At 26.8% G+C, this 6,799-nt stretch overlaps 1 long non-coding RNA gene across 1 annotated transcript; it reads right to left on the bottom strand.

Annotated features, from left to right (window-relative positions):
* Positions 1 to 4,705: 4,705 nt before the first annotated feature.
* On the bottom strand, positions 4,706 to 5,907 carry LOC121229263 (uncharacterized). Its single transcript, XR_005926993.1, has 2 exons — positions 5,363 to 5,907; positions 4,706 to 5,077 (listed from the first exon to the last, which is right to left on the bottom strand). It is a non-coding gene; the product is annotated as an uncharacterized lncRNA (long non-coding RNA).
* Positions 5,908 to 6,799: the final 892 nt, after the last annotated feature.

The raw sequence follows: 6,799 nt of genomic DNA on the forward strand, positions 1-6,799 counted from the left end.
CCAATTCTCCAATGTAAAATTTTGATTCCCGACCTACTGTTATGTATCCATATTAGAACTAATAAATTAAAGAAAATTATCCATTTGCTTAGCATTTAATGTGTGTAAAGAGTACATGGTATTTGCTTAATTTTGATGTTCTAGGAAAGAAAATGACTCTGGTATCGTTACATCAAATCGCAAGGGGACAAATATTTCATCTGCTTCTTGGAAAGGTATGCTTTCTTCCCTCTCGTTTAAAATGGTTTTAAGATTCAGTTTTTTTCGCATCGTTTAGTAGTTTGCAAGGTAATTATCCAAGGTTATAAAAAAATATGTATATGATTCATGTAATTAATTTAGGTGTCCAACCAATTAAATATGTGAGCTCAACTATTATATTTTTAGATTAATATTTGCGTTTATGTTTGGTAATGAAATGATATTATAAATTATGTTTTTATTTTTTAAAATAATTATAATTATTTTTATTTTTATTTTTTTATCATAGAAAGTTGCGTCTAAATTAGTATGAAATTATTGAAATTACACAACTTTAATGAAAAGTTTCAAATGAAAAAATATAAGTGCTAGTATTTGATACACTAACAGTGTACTTTTTTATTTATTGACAGTATACTAAATATTATTCCAAAAATATAATTATCAATTGAAGGTGTTGTGCTATGAAAAATATATACATTGTGTCATGTACCAAGAGACACATACTTTATCAATATATGAATCAAAACATGCCATTTTCACTATTATGCTTTTGTTCCTAGAAACAAATTAAAAGTTTTTAAAAAAATTAATTCACTCCTCTAGTTTGATTTCATTTAATTTTGATTTTTGCTTAGCAAGTTTTTCTATCATAGGACGTTAGTAATCGTTAGCTTTCCCTTTGTACGCCAACAAGCGAAGGTTGGTACTAAAGCTTAGTTGTGATATATTTCCATTAACAGCAGTCCGAAAAAACTTGAAAAATACTAGATAAGCAGAATCCTCCAATATTACGTACTATGCAATGTTCCCTTGTTATGCAAGTATGGATATATATTGAACAATATTGCATGCTATGTAGTGTTCCATTGTAATGCAAGTATTTTCATTTTCCTGAAAGTCCTTTTACATATATATGAGCTGTAGAATCAGAAACTTAGGTTTTGCATGTGTTTTACCCCTTTAGGACTTAAGCATCAATTGTTACAAAGACCTAAATTTTGCTATTCTGCTCAATTCGTAGTGGAACCTTTGTTTGTTTCTCGAGAACTAGGAATGTAGGTGAGAAAAATTAGTGTAAAGAATAAAAATATAACCCATTTTAGATGAAAAATGCCTTCGACATATTTCAAGCTTAATTAGATATATTATATATAAAATGACACTGTTAATATTACTGCAGAGTTTTATAATTAAGTTCGATCTTTACGTCTTCATTCCTCGATTATTTCTGGAGCTGAAAATGAAATATATGACCTCTTTGTTTTATGTTTTACTTCATTATGTGTGCTATTCAGAGAAACTACATTATGTTTCATCATTTCTATGTTTACTTCTACGTACCCCAAAACTTGTAAAATTGAATTTTCAACTGATATATGCATGCAATCAAGGGAAGGGAGTTCATGGATTGTTTGCTTTAAATTTGTTCCTTAGGTGAAAAGGGGATGATTCCGGGGAATAGCGAAGATGGAAAAGCTGAAACTTTTGTGAGGATTGGCTGTTCACTGACGGAGGTAGGCTCATCCAGAGGTGGTTGTGCCGAGGGTAGGTCCCGAAAAAGAGACAAAGAGGAAGAGGAAGGCTCCTCCATTAAGAAGAAAGTTAGGATGAGGAGCTTAACCAGCATTTATGAGGACATCCGAAGCCTAATGCCCAGCTCTTCAGAGCTGAACACACATCCAGAAAATTACTAATGGAAAGTCCGTAGGTGAAGAAGATCAGTTCAGTGAGTAAAGATATTTAAATGATATATATGGTGCATGTATGTCGGTTCATAATTGAGTTATATTAAACTTTAAAAACTATGGAAATTTGATGGTATAAAATAAATGCTAAACCCAAAACAATGGCTTTGATTAATTTCTTTCTCTGGTTTATTATGAATCCTGAGGACTGATAGCTTCAGGAAATTGAACTAGGTTTGTTATAATTCGATGTTTGTCTATGTTAATTTTGAGTTTTAGACGGTAACAGGTTTCTTTGTTAATTTTTTGCGAGCGTTGGGTATCAATTTTCACCCAATTATGACGTTAATTTTAGGTTTTGATTTTTTTTCATCAATTAAAATCATCAGAAGTAAGGTTAAATAATTTAGCTGTTCATAATAGCTAAATTTAAGATCGCAATCTATATGTACATTAATTAAATTTACAATTTATAAATGAGTTATTTTAAAATAAAAAATTTTAGAAATTTAGAAATTTGTCTTTTATAAAACATTTATTTTGCGTGTTTGTTTATTAAATTTATATTTGTTAATTAAACGAGATTTAGTCTAATTTATAATAAAATTTAATTAATTTGAAAAATTAATTTAGATAATAAGATAGCATTTTAAAGTAATAAAAATTAAAATTTAAAAAAAATCAATAATAAAATATTAAGTAATTAAATAAAATAACTTATCATTCAAATATAATTCAAATTTCACATAAAAAAACAATATTTTAATATTTCTTTATTTTTGACATAATATTTAGTAACAAAATGGTAAAACTATTAAAATCATATAATAGTAAAACTAATAAATATAAAATAATAATAATTATTACATTTATAATGAAAACATTGTTAATAAAATAATTATAATTATAATTATTTTATATTAATAATTTTTTATGAATGTGATTTATATTTTTAATTTAATAGAAACATTATTAATAAAATAATTATATTATATTATTGATTTTATAGATTTAAAAAAATATGAGAAAAATAGATAATAAAAATATTAATTCTTAATTATTCAATTTTCTTTATCTTAATTTCTCAAATAGATATGAGTCATATTATTTGACGAGTTTGAATTTGTATTGAATCGAATAATTGATTTAATTTTTGTTGTAAAAAATAATAAGTTGATTAGAAGCATTTACTATTTATAAAAAAAATTATTATTTTAATTTAATTATAAAATATATATATATTTTTATTTTTTAAGCACAGTGGAAGAGTGTTTATCCAACTACCTAGATATTTCAACTAAAATAATAGAATGCAAAAAGACAGTCTTGAATGTTTTTAATCCTTATAAAGTTTTCCATTATTCATCTCATCGATCAACTTATAAAACTTTGTTGCTTCTCCATTGGGCTCTCATCTGCTACATCTCTTGTTCCATCTACACGATTATGGAGGAGCTTCATTACAAGTTTCAGAAATATGAACGTGCATATTAAACACATATCACAACATGCCTTCCATATTATCTTATCCTATATGGTCATGTTGATGCACATTAAAATTACTAAATGAAGTAGTTTTAGAAGAAGAACTACAATATGAAGACTCTTCTTAAAAAATCCAATTTGTGTACCCTCACATATCAAATGTTCATAAACAACTTTGCATTTAAGCCTGTGAATATTAGTACATGTCACACAAAAACAATATTTTATATTATATCTTTAGTACCATTCTTAAATGCAAAATCAAATAATTTTTACACTCCATATTTTTGACTTAATCTCGACAGCCGTATCCAACTCTTATCTATAAATAATCAATAAAATTTTTTTTGCAAACCAAACGTCACAAATAATTAATTAAATTAAAAATATATAAATATTTGAAAATAAGCAAAAGTTTGAATTAAGAGTTTAATTCTCTTAATTTATATAATAGATTTTAAATGTATTTGTTCAAATTAATTAAGAGTTATACCAAATCTATTCATCACATTAAAAAAATAGCATTATTTAAATTAATTACCTCACAATAAAAATGTATATCATTAGACATTAATTTAATCACATGGCAACCTAGTTTGGCCGGCTGTTTTAGTCTAAAAATGCCACAACTTATACTAAAATGGTAAGTGTTGATCTGGACAAAATGGATTTAAGGGCCAGGACTAAAATTTGTTTAAGAATTAGCTTTATACTAAAGGGTAAAACACATAGGGTGCTTTTATTTTGATCACTCAAAATAAAATCCTTGCAATTTTATCACTCAACTTTTAGGGCGTTTTCATTTTAGTTGCCCAAAACTTTTAAGGCGCTTGCCCAAAACTTTTAAGGCGCTTTCATTTTAGTTGCCCAAGCATTAAATCTCTAACAGTGGTTCACCATACACACCGCGTCGTGTATTGACTTTCATTTTGGTCATCTAAAAAATATATTTTTTAAGAATTGATTAAAGTAAAAAAAATCAAGAATTTAAGCAAAAACGTGATAAAAACTAAAATAATACACAAAATTTGTCAAAAATGTATTTGTTTCAAAAAATTTTAAATTTAGGTTTTAAAATATAAATTTTTAAATATCAAATTCAAATTTATAGTAGCAAATAAGTTGATATTATCAATGGATAAAAAATTTTCAACAATTTATTTCAAAAAATTATTTAATTTATTTTGATGTTTTGAAATTATTTTCCAAAATCATCAATGAAAATTATTGTAGTTACGAAACCCAAATTTCTTTTAATTATATGATCTTGAATCTTCCATGCCAAGCTAAAAACAAAAAAAATACTTACAGTTAATTAATTTTATCTTCCATTCAAACCAAAACTCATAATTTATCATCACTTCTTTACCCAAACGGAAAATAAGCAAATAATTTAATTAATGGCAAGTGTTTTTTCTTTTACTTTTAGCTTAGTGTGGGTACCAATTTTTGCCCGGGCCCATTTACCATTAAAGCCCAAATTTTTAAACCAAAAACAAATCCCAAAGACCAAAAACAGACCCAATTTTGAAGCCCAAATACTTAACCCTAATCCACAAACCCCAGAAATATTTTTCAGCCAAGACCCTAGCCTCCAACTGCCTCCATGCTTCCACTACCCACGTTCTCCACCACCACGCACTCCACGTCGCATGTCCGGCCAACGAGCGTGAAGCACGACCCACGCCCCACGTCCATTATACCTGCGACTTGAGCAAAGAGATAAGAAGAAACTGTTTGTATTTTGGCTATAAAGCCTTCATTTTTTTTTCATGGAAGGAGGGGGTTTTCTTTTTTTCTTTTTTTCCAGAGAAATAGAACACGAAATACAAAATATACACAAAATCAATTACAAAGAAATAAGTGCAAAGGAAATTTAAAGGGTGATCCTTTAATTTTGATCTTCTATTACTTCAGTTCATTCTTTTTTTTTCCTTTCTTTCCATACATACAAAAATATAAAAAAAGGAAGAGGAGAAAGATCTTACCTGAACCCACCGTCGCGGCATCGGAGAAGCCCTCTCTGAAATCGAAGCTTGGCTCAAAATGGCGGTTGAGCTGTTTCTCTTGGATTTGTCGAAGAAGAGCAGGAAAGGGGGGGGTTTCAAAGATGGAATATCCTTTGTTTTAAGCAGTAAATGAGTTTTAATAATTTTTTTTTTGGTTAAAAAAGAGACAAATCAAACGGCGCTCTAAATGGGTGAATTTGTGCATTTTTACCCCAAATGGGTAAATTCACATCTGGTTCCTCGCTTTTGTGTCCTCATTTGATTTTTGCCCTTTTTGCATGCCTTTTGTTTTTAAATTTTTTCCCTGGGATTTATGCGCTATTACAGTTTGGTCCACGTTGAAATGCTGCGTACAGGGGGCAGGGGATAATTTACGTTTTCAATCCTTATACATTCACACGCATTGCGTTTTGGTCCTCAATTCTATTTTAATGATTTGTTTTGTATATAAACTGTCCCTTTGATTTTGTTTTTCTTTCAATTAAGTCTTAGTTGTTATTTTTAAAGAATAAACATTTTTTTTGTTGATTTCACACTGCTCTTTTTTTTTAGTTTTTTTATGTACGTATTTGTTTATTTTAAACACTTTCATGTATTATGGTACTTTAATATATATATTATTTATGTTAGGCTTTTTCCATTTCATATATTATACATGTCTATATTTTTACTATGTATATTACTCCTATGTATTATTCATTTTGAAACTTCATTTATGCATTATTATATAATCTATTTTTTGTACATTTCTAATTCCATGTAAATTATTTATTTTATGGTATTGATTTTAAAATTCATTCGTATGATACTGTTTTATTATATTACTTATTTGTGTTTTTTAAGTTTTATATCCATTATTTGTTTAAAAGTTTTGGTGTTACCCCTATAGTAGTGTCTAATGTTTTTAAAAAAATTTCCTATCTTTCCTATTGTTCATTTTATTTTAAAGCTTGATATTTTATTTGGGTATTTTGCTTGGAACCTCTTTTAAGTTGGCGGTTAACTCATTAATTTATTATATTATTTTTATCATTTTTTACTACTATTGTACATTATTATTATTTTGGGTTACTTTTTTAAAAAAAAATATCTTTATATGATATTCATTTTTTTTATCTATTTTATTAAAAGTTAATTATTTTAAATATAGTTTATTATACTTATTATTATTTATTATTTATCATTATTGTTAGCTTAGCATCATTATTATTTTAATTTTACTATTATTATATTTAGTAATACTATTGATATATTGCTATTATTGTCATGTTTATTATTATCATATTTATGACTATTGTTGTTTCCATTTTTTATTATTTATTGAAAACTTTTTTTTATATTAATATAGGGTGTAGCATGATTCGCATATTGTCATTTCTATGTCATCCATCATTATTTATCGTTTTTCCTCCCCAA

The sequence above is a fragment of the Gossypium hirsutum genome, chromosome A05, assembly GCF_007990345.1.
Source record: "Gossypium hirsutum isolate 1008001.06 chromosome A05, Gossypium_hirsutum_v2.1, whole genome shotgun sequence".
NCBI lineage: Eukaryota > Viridiplantae > Streptophyta > Magnoliopsida > Malvales > Malvaceae > Gossypium > Gossypium hirsutum.